At 71.2% G+C, this 13,634-nt stretch overlaps 1 protein-coding gene across 3 annotated transcripts in view; it reads left to right on the top strand.

The window, feature by feature from the left end:
* The window catches only part of IPO13 (importin 13), a 90,132-nt gene that overhangs the window by 71,586 nt on the left and 4,912 nt on the right, over nt 1-13,634 (top strand). The gene's annotated exons all lie outside the window — the stretch shown is intronic.

Raw genomic sequence — 13,634 nt, forward strand, 5'->3', positions numbered from 1 at the left:
GCGCTGTGCCTGGCGAGGAGGTGCGCTGGGGAGGCGCTGTGCCTGGCGAGGCGGTGCGCTGGGGAAGTGCTGTGCCTGGCGAGGAGGTGCGCTGGGGGGGAGGCGCTGTGCCTGGCGAGGAGGTGCGCTGGGGCGAGGCGCTGTGCCTGGTGAGGAGGTGCGCTGGGAGGGAGGCGCTGTGCCTGGCGAGGAGGTGCGCTGGGGAGGCGCTGTGCCTGGCGAGGAGGTGCGCTGGGGCGAGGCGCTGTGCCTGGTGAGGAGGTGCTCTGAGGGGGAGGCGCTGTGCCTGGCGAGGAGGTGTGCTGGGGGAGGCACTGTGCCTGGTGAGGAGGTGCGCTGGGGAGGTGCTGTGCCTGGCGAGGAGGTGCGCTGGGGGAGGCGCTGTGCCTGGCGAGGCGGTGCGCTGGGGAGGCGCTGTGCCTGGCGAGGAGGTGCTCTGAGGGGGAGGCGCTGTGCCTGGCGAGGAGGTGTGCTGGGAGGGAGGCGCTGTGCCTGGCGAGGAGGTGCGCTGGGGGAGGCGCTGTGCCTGGCGAGGAGGTGCGCTGGGGCGAGGCGCTGTGCCTGGTGAGGAGGTGCGCTGGAGGAGGCGCTGTGCCTGGCGAGGAGGTGTGCTGGGGGAGGCGCTGTGCCTGGCGAGGAGGTGCACTGGGGGAGGCGCTGTGCCTGGCGAGGAGGTGTGCTGGGAGGGAGGCGCTGTGCCTGGCGAGGAGGTGTGCTGGGAGGGAGGCGCTGTGCCTGGCGAGGAGGTGCGCTGGGGGAGGCGCTGTGCCTGGCGAGGAGGTGCGCTGGGGGAGGCGCTGTGCCTGGCGAGGAGGTGCTCTGAGGGGGAGGCGCTGTGCCTGGCGAGGAGGTGTGCTGGGGAGGCGCTGTGCCTGGCGAGGAGGTGCTCTGAGGGGGAGGCGCTGTGCCGGGTGAGGAGGTGTGCTGGGGGAGGCGCTGTGCCTGGTGAGGAGGTGTGCTGGGGGAGGCGCTGTGCCTGGGGAGGAGGTGCGCTGGGGAGGCGCTGTGCCTGGCGAGGAGGTGCTCTGAGGGGGAGGCGCTGTGCCTGGCGAGGAGGTGCGCTGGGACGAGGTGCTGTGCCTGGTGAGGAGGTGCGCGGGGGGAGGCGCTGTGCCTGGCGAGGAGGTGTGCTGGGAGGGAGGCGCTGTGCCTGGCGAGGAGGTGTGCTGGGAGGGAGGCGCTGTGCCTGGCTAGGAGGTGCGCTGGGGAGGCGCCGTGCCTGGCGAGGAGGTGCGCTGGGGGGGAGGCGCTGTGCCTGGCGAGGAGGTGCGCTGGGGGGGAGGCGCTGTGCCTGGTGAGGAGGTGCGCTGGGGAGGCGCTGTGCCTGGCGAGGAGGTGCTCTGAGGGGGAGGCGCTGTGCCTGGCGAGGAGGTGCGCTGGGGAGGCGCTGTGCCTGGCGAGGAGGTGCGCTGGGGAGGCGCTGTGCCTGGCGAGGCGGTGCGCTGGGGAAGTGCTGTGCCTGGCGAGGAGGTGCGCTGGGGGGGAGGCGCTGTGCCTGGCGAGGAGGTGCGCTGGGGCGAGGCGCTGTGCCTGGTGAGGAGGTGCGCTGGGAGGGAGGCGCTGTGCCTGGCGAGGAGGTGCGCTGGGGAGGCGCTGTGCCTGGCGAGGAGGTGCGCTGGGGCGAGGCGCTGTGCCTGGTGAGGAGGTGCTCTGAGGGGGAGGCGCTGTGCCTGGCGAGGAGGTGTGCTGGGGGAGGCACTGTGCCTGGTGAGGAGGTGCGCTGGGGAGGTGCTGTGCCTGGCGAGGAGGTGCGCTGGGGGAGGCGCTGTGCCTGGCGAGGCGGTGCGCTGGGGAGGCGCTGTGCCTGGCGAGGAGGTGCTCTGAGGGGGAGGCGCTGTGCCTGGCGAGGAGGTGTGCTGGGAGGGAGGCGCTGTGCCTGGCGAGGAGGTGCGCTGGGGGAGGCGCTGTGCCTGGCGAGGAGGTGCGCTGGGGCGAGGTGCTGTGCCTGGTGAGGAGGTGCGCTGGAGGAGGCGCTGTGCCTGGCGAGGAGGTGCTCTGAGGGGGAGGCGCTGTGCCTGGCGAGGAGGTGTGCTGGGGGAGGCGCTGTGCCTGGCGAGGAGGTGCACTGGGGGAGGCGCTGTGCCTGGCGAGGAGGTGTGCTGGGAGGGAGGCGCTGTGCCTGGCGAGGAGGTGTGCTGGGAGGGAGGCGCTGTGCCTGGCGAGGAGGTGCGCTGGGGGAGGCGCTGTGCCTGGCGAGGAGGTGCGCTGGGGGAGGCGCTGTGCCTGGCGAGGAGGTGCTCTGAGGGGGAGGCGCTGTGCCTGGCGAGGAGGTGTGCTGGGGAGGCGCTGTGCCTGGCGAGGAGGTGCTCTGAGGGGGAGGCGCTGTGCCGGGTGAGGAGGTGTGCTGGGGGAGGCGCTGTGCCTGGTGAGGAGGTGTGCTGGGGGAGGCGCTGTGCCTGGGGAGGAGGTGCGCTGGGGAGGCGCTGTGCCTGGCGAGGAGGTGCTCTGAGGGGGAGGCGCTGTGCCTGGCGAGGAGGTGCGCTGGGGAGGCGCTGTGCCTGGCGAGGAGGTGCGCTTGGGAGGCGCTGTGCCTGGCGAGGAGGTGCGCTGGGGAGGCGCTGTGCCTGGCGAGGAGGTGCTCTGAGGGGGAGGCGCTGTGCCTGGCGAGGAGGTGCACTGGGGGAGGCGCTGTGCCTGGCGAGGAGGTGTGCTGGGAGGGAGGCGCTGTGCCTGGCGAGGAGGTGCGCTGGGGGAGGCGCTGTGCCTGGTGAGGAGGTGCGCTGGGGCGAGGCGCTGTGCCTGGCGAGGAGGTGCGCTGGGGAGGCGCTGTGCCTGGCGAGGAGGTGCGCTGGAGGAGGCGCTGTGCCTGGCGAGGAGGTGCGCTGGGGAGGCGCTGTGCCTGGCGAGGAGGTGCGCTGGAGGAGGCGCTGTGCCTGGCGAGGAGGTGCGCTGGGGGGGAGGCGCCGTGCCTGGCGAGGAGGTGCGCTTGGGAGGCGCTGTGCCTGGCGAGGAGGTGCGCTGGGGGCGAGGCGCTGTGCCTGGCGAGGAGGTGCGCTGGGGCGAGGCGCTGTGCTTGGCGAGGAGGTGCGCTGGGGCGAGGCGCTGTGCCTGGCGAGGAGGTGCGCTGGGGAGGCGCTGTGCCTGGCGAGGAGGTGCTCTGGGGGGGAGGCGCTGTGCCTGGCGAGGAGGTGCGCTGGGGGGGAGGCGCTGTGCCTGGCGAGGAGGTGCGCTGGGAGGGAGGCGCTGTGCCTGGTGAGGAGGTGCGCTGGAGAGGCGCTGTGCCTGGCGAGGAGGTGCGCTGGGGGAGAGGCGCTGTGCCTGGCGAGGAGGTGCGCTGGGGGAGGCGCCGTGCCTGGCGAGGAGGTGCGCTGGGGGGGGAGGCGCCGTGCCTGGCGAGGAGGTGCGCTGGGGGAGGCGCCGTGCCTGGCGAGGAGGTGCGCTGGGGGGGAGGCGCCGTGCCTGGTGAGGAGGTGCGCTGGGGGGGAGGCGCTGTGCCTGGTGAGGTGGTGCGGTGGGGGGGAGGCGCTGTGCCTGGCGAGGTGGTGCGCGGGGGAGGTGCTGTGCCTGGCTAGGAGGTGCGCTGGGGAGGCGCTGTGCCTGGCGAGGAGGTGCGCTGGGGGGGAGGCGCCGTGCCTGGCGAGGAGGTGCGCTTGGGAGGCGCTGTGCCTGGCGAGGAGGTGCGCTGGGGGCGAGGCGCTGTGCCTGGCGAGGAGGTGCGCTGGGGCGAGGCGCTGTGCTTGGCGAGGAGGTGCGCTGGGGCGAGGCGCTGTGCCTGGCGAGGAGGTGCGCTGGGGAGGCGCTGTGCCTGGCGAGGAGGTGCTCTGGGGGGGAGGCGCTGTGCCTGGCGAGGAGGTGCGCTGGGGGGGAGGCGCTGTGCCTGGCGAGGAGGTGCGCTGGGAGGGAGGCGCTGTGCCTGGTGAGGAGGTGCGCTGGAGAGGCGCTGTGCCTGGCGAGGAGGTGCGCTGGGGGAGAGGCGCTGTGCCTGGCGAGGAGGTGCGCTGGGGGAGGCGCCGTGCCTGGCGAGGAGGTGCGCTGGGGGGGGAGGCGCCGTGCCTGGCGAGGAGGTGCGCTGGGGGAGGCGCCGTGCCTGGCGAGGAGGTGCGCTGGGGGGGAGGCGCCGTGCCTGGTGAGGAGGTGCGCTGGGGGGGAGGCGCTGTGCCTGGTGAGGTGGTGCGGTGGGGGGGAGGCGCTGTGCCTGGCGAGGTGGTGCGCTGGGGAGGTGCTGTGCCTGGCTAGGAGGTGCGCTGGGGAGGCGCTGTGCCTTGCGAGGAGGTGCGCTGGGGGGGAGGCGCTGTGCCTGGCGAGGAGGTGCGCTGGGAGGGAGGCGCTGTGCCTGGCGAGGAGGTGCGCTGGGAGGGAGGCACTGTGCCTGGCGAGGAGGTGCGCTGGGGGCGAGGCGCTGTGCCTGGCGAGGAGGTGCGCTGGGGAGGCGCTGTGCCTGGCGAGGTGGTGCGCTGGGGGCGAGGCGCTGTGCCTGGCGAGGAGGTGCGCTGGGGAGGCGCTGTGCCTGGCGAGGTGGTGCGCTGGGGAGGCGCTGTGCCTGGCGAGGAGGTGCGCTGGGGGCGAGGCGCTGTGCCTGGCGAGGAGGTGCGCTGGGGAGGCGCTGTGCCTGGCGAGGTGGTGCGCTGGGGGCGAGGCGCTGTGCCTGGCGAGGAGGTGCGCTGGGGAGGCGCTGTGCCTGGCGAGGTGGTGCGCTGGGGAGGCACTGTGCCTGGCGAGGAGGTGCTCTGAGGGGGAGGCGCTGTGCCTGGCGAGGAGGTGCACTGGGGGAGGCGCTGTGCCTGGCGAGGAGGTGCGCTGGGGAGGCGCTGTGCCTGGCGAGGAGGTGCTCTGAGGGGGAGGCGCTGTGCCTGGCGAGGAGGTGCACTGGGGGAGGCGCTGTGCCTGGTGAGGAGGTGTGCTGGGAGGGAGGCGCTGTGCCTGGCGAGGAGGTGCGCTGGGGGCGAGGCGCTGTGCCTGGCGAGGAGGTGCGCTGGGGAGGCGCTGTGCCTGGCGAGGTGGTGCGCTGGGGGCGAGGCGCTGTGCCTGGCGAGGAGGTGCGCTGGGGAGGCGCTGTGCCTGGCGAGGAGGTGCGCTGGGGGGGAGGCGCTGTGCCTGGCGAGGAGGTGCGCTTGGAGGGAGGCGCTGTGTCTGGCGAGGAGGTGCGCTGGGAGGGAGGCGCTGTGCCTGGCGAGGAGGTGCTCTGGGGGGGAGGCGCTGTGCCTGGCGAGGTGGTGCGCTGGGAGGGAGGCGCTGTGCCTGGCGAGGAGGTGCGCTGGAGAGGCGCTGTGCCTGGCGAGGAGGTGCGCTGGGGGAGAGGCGCTGTGCCTGGCGAGGAGGTGCGCTGGGGGAGGCGCCGTGCCTGGCGAGGAGGTGCGCTGGGGGGGAGGCGCCGTGCCTGGCGAGGAGGTGCGCTGGGGGAGGCGCCGTGCCTGGCGAGGAGGTGCGCTGGGGGGGAGGCGCCGTGCCTGGCGAGGAGGTGCGCTGGGGGAGGCGCCGTGCCTGGCGAGGCGGTGCGCTGGGGGGGAGGCGCCGTGCCTGGTGAGGAGGTGCGCTGGCGGGGAGGCGCTGTGCCTGGCGAGGTGGTGCGCTGGGGGGGAGGCGCTGTGCCTGGCGAGGTGGTGCGCTGGGGAGGTGCTGTGCCTGGCTAGGAGGTGCGCTGGGGAGGCGCTGTGCCTTGCGAGGAGGTGCGCTGGGGGGGAGGCGCTGTGCCTGGCGAGGAGGTGCGCTGGGGGAGGTGCTGTGCCTGGCGAGGTGGTGCGCTGGGAGGGAGGCGCTGTGCCTGGCGAGGAGGTGCGCTGGGGGCGAGGCGCTGTGCCTGGCGAGGAGGTGCGCTGGGGAGGCGCTGTGCCTGGCGAGGTGGTGCGCTGGGGGCGAGGCGCTGTGCCTGGCGAGGAGGTGCGCTGGGGAGGCGCTGTGCCTGGCGAGGTGGTGCGCTGGGGAGGCGCTGTGCCTGGCGAGGAGGTGCGCTGGGGGGGAGGCGCTGTGCCTGGCGAGGAGGTGCGCTTGGAGGGAGGCGCTGTGCCTGGCGAGGAGGTGCGCTGGGGGGGAGGCGCTGTGCCTGGCGAGGAGGTGCGCTGGGGGGGAGGCGCTGTGCCTGGCGAGGAGGTGCGCTGGGGGGGAGGCGCTGTGCCTGGCGAGGAGGTGCGCTGGGAGGGAGGCGCTGTGCCTGGCGAGGAGGTGCGCTGGGAGGGAGGCGCTGTGCCTGGCGAGGAGGTGCGCTGGGGGGGAGGCGCTGTGCCTGGCGAGGAGGTGCGCTGGGAGGGAGGCGCCGTGCCTGGCGAGGAGGTGCGCTGGGAGGGAGGCGCCGTGCCTGGCGAGGAGGTGCACTGGGGGAGAGGCGCCGTGCCTGGCGAGGAGGTGCGCTGGGGGAGAGGCGCCGTGCCTGGCGAGGAGGTGCGCTGGGGGGGAGGCGCCGTGCCTGGCGAGGAGGTGCGCTGGGGGGGAGGCGCCGTGCCTGGCGAGGTGGTGCGCTGGGGGGGAGGCGCTGTGCCTGGTGAGGTGGTGCGCTGGGGAGGCGCTGTGCCTGGCTAGGAGGTGCGCTGGGGAGGCGCTGTGCCTGGCGAGGAGGTGCGCTGGGGGGGAGGCGCTGTGCCTGGCGAGGAGGTGCGCTGGGAGGGAGGCGCTGTGCCTGGCGAGGAGGTGCGCTGGGGGAGGCGCTGTGCCTGGCGAGGAGGTGCGCTGGGGCGAGGCGCTGTGCCTGGTGAGGAGGTGCGCTGGGGGCGAGGCGCTGTGCCTGGCGAGGAGGTGCGCTGGGGAGGCGCTGTGCCTGGCGAGGTGGTGCGCTGGGGAGGCGCTGTGCCTGGCGAGGAGGTGCGCTGGGGGGGAGGCGCTGTGCCTGGCGAGGAGGTACGCGGGGGAGGCGCTGTGCCTGGCGAGGAGGTGCGCTGGGGGGGAGGCGCTGTGCCTGGCGAGGAAGTGCGCTGGGGAGGCGCTGTGCCTGGTGAGGAGGTGCGCTGGGGGAGAGGCGCTGTGGCTGGCGAGGAGGTACGCTTGGAGGGAGGCGCTGTGCCTGGCGAGGAGGTGCGCTGGGGGGGAGGCGCTGTGCCTGGCGAGGAGGTGCGCTGGGGGGGAGGCGCTGTGCCTGGCGAGGAGGTACGCTTGGAGGGAGGCGCTGTGCCTGGCGAGGAGGTGCGCTGGGGGGGAGGCGCTGTGCCTGGCGAGGAGGTGCGCTGGGGGGGAGGCGCTGTGCCTGGCGAGGAGGTGCGCTGGGGGGGAGGCGCTGTGCCTGGCGAGGAGGTGCGCTGGGGAGGCACTGTGCCTGGCGAGGAGGTGCTCTGGGGGGGAGGCGCTGTGCCTGGCGAGGAGGTGCGCTTGGGAGGCGCTGTGCCTGGCGAGGCGGTGCGCTGGGGAGGCGCTGTGCCTGGCGAGGAGGTGCGCTGGGGAGGCGCTGTGCCTGGTGAGGAGGTGCGCTGGGGGGGAGGCGCTCTGCCTGGCGAGGAGGTGCGCTGGGGGGGAGGCGCTGTGCCTGGCGAGGAGGTGTGCTGGGAGGGAGGCGCTGTGCCTGGCGAGGTGGTGCGCTGGGCGGGGGTGGCACGGTGGTCTGGCACACCCTGGGAACCAGCTTCCAAAGGCGCCCATCTGGCACAGTGCACAGGCGAGGTCATCCTCAGTGGTGCCCTGTGTGCGCTGTGCAGCTGCAGGAACTGTGGCCTGGGGCTCCTCGCCGTAGCCTGGGCCTGGCGCTTGTGGTGGGTCTGAAGATGTCCTGCCCAGTGGCTGACCTGCTGCTCCCCTTGGCTGCGTGAGCTGCGCTGCCTGGAGACCTGCAGCCGCGTGCAACGGGACTTGGGCTCTGAGCCACTGAGTGAGCAGCAGGTGGGCTTGGTGCCAGCCTCAGGGCTCTCCAGACACAGCACCCCTGAGCTGGCTGCAGTCATCGGGGACTGGGCCAGTTGCAGCTGCCAGGAGCAGGCGCCACGGCCTGTGCTCCACAGCCTGAGTGGGGTGTGGGTCCAGCCTGGCTGGCTCACTCGCTCTGACCACGTGCGCCGTTGGAGCAGACAGGGACTCCCCTGCTGCTCATGGGGAGTCAAGCTCGTCAGCGAGTCCCAGCTCCAGAGCGCGGTGCCTGGGCCCTGCCCTCTGCAGGGAATGCTGGTCCCAGCTAGTTCCTCCGCTCTGCCCGCCGGCGCACAGTGCCGCTCCAGGGCCCCAGCCACGCGTGGCTGGAGTGCACGCTGCCCTGGGCTGTAGACAGGTCTGTCGAACCCTGTGTGCGCTAGCACCGGCTGATACAGGCCAGTCGCCGTATGGGCTTTGTTGTCCACCCTGACCTGTGCAGCCGAGCCCTGCAGCTAGCAAGGGTACTGGCGCCCTGGGCCCAGCCCGGCCCAGCGTGGGGCTGTGGGTGGGTCTCGGTGCTGGAGCTCAGTGGAGCTCTTTGCCATTGTACTGTGCACGCACAGGCATGGCTGGTGCTGGGCTGTCCTGGCGGCCCAGCTGTGCTCTTCCCAGTACGCCAAGCTGGCAGCTTCCTGCCCGCCCTGGGTTGCCCCTGGAGACTGGCTTTGCCTGCGTTCCCCTCCATGGGCAGAGCTAGCCAAGGGGTAGGTGCTGAATCCTCTCGCAGTTCAGACTCGCTGTGCCTCGCTGCTGTAATGGCAGTAATGTGTGAGCAGGGACTCAGCCCTCTACCCCCACCTCGTTCTCCCCAGTGGCTCCCCTGCTGCCCGCCACAGGAGGGACTTCAGGGCTGGTGGCTGTCCAGGGAAATCTATCCCCAAAGAACGAGACCACTGGGCTGGGAAATGCGGGGTCTCCTCTGAGCCCTCCTCTGTGCCAGCAAGCAGCTGGGTCCTGCCGGGCTCGTGCTGGGCCCTGCCACGCCCCCACGTGTGTCTCAGCCTTCTCCCAGCCCTGCGAGTGCCCAGGAGCACTGCTGGCAGCTGGCGCAGCATCTTCTTTCTCCTGGGCACGTCTGCGTTGCCCCAGGTGAGAGAAGGGCGCCATGCCAGGGTGGTGTAGGGTCAGGTGAGAGATGCAGCCACTGCGCCTCACCCCTGCTGAAGCCAGCCTCTGCCTCAGCAGCCGTTGGATGCTCATCCCTCTGCCCTTCGTCGCCTCTCTGGCAGCCCCACGCACCCCTCTGGGACTCGGCACCGCGCGTGGTACGGCTGAAGGCCACGTGCTGTCTCCCAAGCCCTTCCAGCTGATCTGCCACCTCGTCCTCAGGCTCCTTTCTCCAGACCAGGCCAGGGCAGCTCCGCATGTGCCCAAACCCAGGGCAGCGTCTCTTCTTCCTAGGGACTCTGATTCAAGGCACAGGTCGGACGTGGTGGGTCTGCACAGCCCCCCTCGCCACCTGCCAGTGCATCAGGTTTCTGACGGGCATTTCTCCCTGTGAAACCTGCGCCTGAGCTCTGAGTGAGCCTGTCTGGCTCCAGCTCCCAGCCCGGGGCCTTTAGCCGGCTGTTCTCAGCTCGATTCGGAGGCATCAGCTCCCGGACTTTCCCCAGTCAGATACCTGCAGGTAGTCGTCGCTTCAGCTCTTGGCCGTGGTTTGGTGAGCTGAAGAGACCATGCTCTTTAGAGCTGGCGCTGCCGGCCTTTCCTCAGCCTGCCCAGTACTCCGTGGCTCTTCTCAGTCCCCATGTCTTGGTGGAAGTGCAAGCCCAGCTCTGGGCTGCAGGTACTGGTGTGGGCCTTGCTGATGCTGCTCACAGAGCTGCGGTGACCTCTCCGCTCCCCCTGCTCTTCTGTGCTTTGTCCCCCGGGTGCTCGGGTTGAGCTGCTCCTCTGCTGTGCCCCCTGAATCCTTTCGACGGTCCCTGCTTTTGGGTACTACCCCTTCGGCAGGTGTGGCTGGCCTGCCTGCGTCGCAGGTGGACGACTTTGCATTTGGCTGCATTAAAGCACGTGGTGCTGCCTGGGCCAAGTCACCAAGCCATCTGGTTGCACCATACGACTGTCCCGGTGGCGCGGTGTAACGCGCTGCCAGTCTTTGTGCCAGCCACCCAGCTAAGGCTCCTTCCCAGTCAGGCCTCCAGCCGGTCCCTGTGGGACCCCACTGGGAACAGCCCTGCGATGCGCCCAGGAGCTCATGCAGCCAGGCACTTGTTTTGTCTAGGAGCCGGCTGGCTCAGCTGAGTGGCCCCGCTAGCGCAGAGGCCAGCCTTGCGAGGGGCCAGTGCAGAGGCATCAGAGGGAGCTGTCTGGCGAGCCGTCCTGGCAGACGTGGGTGTCGTACGCATCCCTCTACTCTCTCGCGGTGCTTCACTTTCTGCTGCTGACCCACACGTTGGAGGCACCAGCCCATAGGAGCCCTGCGCCTGAGCAGCGAGAGCCCGATGTTCTCCTGTGAGCCTCCAAGGCAGCCTTCCCCTCCGCCTCTGCCCGCAGGACGCTGACCTCAGTCGGAGCAGGGTGCCCAGAACCAGCACTGGGAGCCGGCCCTTACCCCATTCCCCAGGCTTTGGAAAGTGCTCGTTTCTGATCCAGATCTGCTGAACTCCAGAAGTCCAGCTCCTCTGGCTGCGCTGCCCTTTGTCAGCCGGACTTGGGCTCTGGCAAAGAGTGGGAAGCAGCAGTCCGGAAGCCACACTGCCTGGCACTGGACATCACCACCCTCCTGCCTGGGACTGGCCACCGGAGCTGAGCCGGCCACCGCTTACGTCTGCTGCGAGCTTGAGACGCCCTCAGAGCACCTGTGCCTCCAGAGGCTGCGGCCGGAAGGCAGCCAGAGCGTGTGGGTTTCTGGCTGAGACCGCTGCTCAAACGCCCCGGTAGAGGCAGGATCTGTTACTCTGATGCCAGCACAGGCCCCCCCAGCTCCCTTGCGTTCCTCTGGCACAGAGCAGACCCCTGCCGTGTTCCCACTGGCTCCCGCTCAGCCGAGGCTCCTTCCCCAGCTGTGTGCCGCCATCCCACACAGCTGCCAGAGCAGGGCGGGGCGGGCTCAGGACTGTGCTGCAGGTCAGGCCCTCCTCCCCTCTGGGCTTCCTCCTCTGCCCCACTGGCACTCTCCACCAGAGGCCCTGGCAGCTTCAGGACTAGGGCCTGAGTTCCTAGGGAGAGCCCCCAGGCCCAGGGCAGTGGCCCAGCCCCTCGGCCCTATCTCCATTGCACGTGGGTCCAGCAGGGTGTCAGTCAGGCAGCAGGTGCTTGTGGCTGCCTGGGCAGCCCCGAGAGTTTCCTCCTTGGGACGCAGGCTCTGCACAGCAGAGCATCCAGGCCACTGTGGCCAAGGCAGGCTGGGTCTGGGCAGCAGGGCCCTGTGTGCCGCTGAACCCTGCGACCCCCTGCTGTGCCGTGCCACGTGGGCGCCCCTCTTTTCAGCAGGCAGCTCCTCCAGCCCTGGAGCGTGCACCCCTTCCCTCCCCCTTCCATTGGCTGGGGCACGGGCAGGCCTCCCCAAGCTAGAGCAGAGGGTGCTGCATGGGTGACTCTGCCTGCACACTGCTGGTCCTGCCAGGCCACGGCCTCCATCTCCATCTCCATCTCCACCTCGAGACTCCCCGTTCCCAGCTCCGTGTGTGCCTCCGACCGCACCCAGGCACACGCTCGGCCCCCTTTCGCAGCGCAGCGCCGCAGGTTCAGTAAGAGAAGGAGCAGGGCGGGGCACCGTCCAGTGGCGGACACCTTGCGCAGCTTGGGGCTGGCTGCTGCCCGCTCTCCGGATTGCTTCCTCCTTTGGGGGGCGAGCGACCCCTCCAGGCGTGGGCGTTCCCCAACCGAGGAGCTGGGTTGGAGACAATGGAAGCACCCGGGGTCCCCCTTCTGCCCTTGCCCGTGTGGAGCAGCCTGGCCCGGAGGCAGCATGATAGGTGACCAGCACTCTGCTCTCTGCTTCTCCTGCCCCCTCTCTCCATGGGCTTGGTGCTGCTGTGGCGACAGTTGTGAAGCTAGCGGCAGCCTGCCTTCTGCCTTCTCCTCTGCCCTCCTGCTCCAGCCTCTCCCAGGGCCTTGGGGGCGCCCGGGCCATGGCGGAGCGGCCTTTCTCCGCTCTTTGCCTGGCTTCTCCCCAGGCCCTGAGGCACCAGTGTGGCCCACAGGGTGTGTCTACACAGCAGCTGCCCAGGGGCCTGGCGGGGCTCAGGCTGGGGAGCTGTGTGTTGCTGTGTCCACAGTCACACTGTGGCTGGAGCCTGAGTCAGCTGCCGGGGGTCTCACGGTGGGGTGCAGCCCCCTGCCGGACTACCCTGCAGAGCACCAGCTGCTCTGGGCAAAGCCAGCGAGCGTCCTGTGCTGCGGCGTGCTGGGAATCCCGATACGGCCAGGGCGGGGGCGCACTGCTGCCCTGGGCACTAATTAAACATGCTGAGGGGAGGCACCCGCCCACACCAGTGTGGAGAAACCTGCTAGCACCAGCAGGCTGCAGTGCGTGCTCTACAGCACCCCGGCCTGGGCCGCCAGGGCGGGTAAGTGGCTTTAGTTGCCCAGGCCAGTCGCTGGCAAGCCCTGCTGTGTCAGAGAGCTCAGGCTGCAGAGGGAAAGCCGGGTAGCGCACAGCAGCCCAAGGAGGGCCCAGCTTCCAGCCGGCCTAGCCAGCCCAGGGCAGGGCCTGTGTTTGCGGGGCCTTGCCCACTGCCCTGCGAGTACATGGGGCTGCTGCCCGCAGAGCGGTGCCCAACGTGCTCTCCTGTGCAGGGAGCACGGCTCCTGGCTAGCCTGTCACTGCTGAGGCCAGCACGGAGGTGTGCTCGGCAGATCCTAGGCTGGGGCAAGGGGAGGTGGAGGTCTTATGCATGGGCCACATGCCAGTCTGCAGCAGGCAGAGGGGCCAGAGTCCAGGCTGGGCGTTGGGCAGGGACAGGAGCCCAGGTGGGCGTGCGCCCCGGGGGCTGGGCATCCGGCAGGGACTGGAGCCCAGGTGGGCGTGCGCCCCGGGGGCTGGGCATCGGGCAGGGATGGGAGCCCAGGTGGGCGTGCGCCCCAGGGGCTGGGCATCGGGCAGGGATGGGAGCCCAGGTGGGCGTGCGCCCTGGGGGCTGGGCGTTGGGCAGGGACTGGAGCCCAGGTAGGCGTGCGCCCCGGGGGCTGGCCGTTGGGCAGGGACTGGAGCCCAGGTGGGCGTGCGCCCCAGGGGGCTGGATGCGCTGCTCAGAGGTGGGTCGCAGACCCAGCTGGTGTTTGTCGCTGGCGCCTGTCCCCCCCCTCTGGCTGTGCACACAGGTGAGGCCTTCTGCTGGGGGCGGATGGCTGCAGCCATGGGAGGTGTGGAAGCTGCTGCGCTGTCAGTGGGGCTGGGCTCTAGCCAGGCCAGGGGCACCTGTCTGCTGCCCACGCTATCTTGCAAGGGCCTGAGAAGTTGCCCTTGTGCCCAGCCAATCCCTTCGCCATGGGGTGGCTCCCTGGTGTTCTTCTACTGGGCAGAAGTTCTGCCCTAGAGCAGGCTGGACCCACACCAGAGCAGGCTGGGAGTGCCTGCAATTCCCATTGCCTGCCCTCTGAAGTCCTGTCTGGGCAGGGTGCCAAGCTGGGCAGAGGTGGCCTGGTGTGCCAGCTGTCGGGCGTCCCTGCCACCGGGGGGGCTCTCGAACAGCAGACAGCTGTGCCCTGAGCAGCTGAGAGGCGCCGTCCCCTTCCCCAGTCCCCAGCCCCGAAGCCAAGGCGGGGGTGACATGCTCAGCCCTGTGCTGGGCAATTCTGTTCACCGCCACCTCCCACGGAGAAGCCTCTCTGGGTGCAGGGAAGGTGGCAGCCCTGGGTGTTTGTACCACCCAGGCCGACCTGGGCCCTGCTCAGCCCAGGCAGCTGTGGGGAGAGGGTTGTCT

Source organism: Carettochelys insculpta, chromosome 9 (assembly GCF_033958435.1).
Source record: "Carettochelys insculpta isolate YL-2023 chromosome 9, ASM3395843v1, whole genome shotgun sequence".
NCBI lineage: Eukaryota > Metazoa > Chordata > Testudines > Carettochelyidae > Carettochelys > Carettochelys insculpta.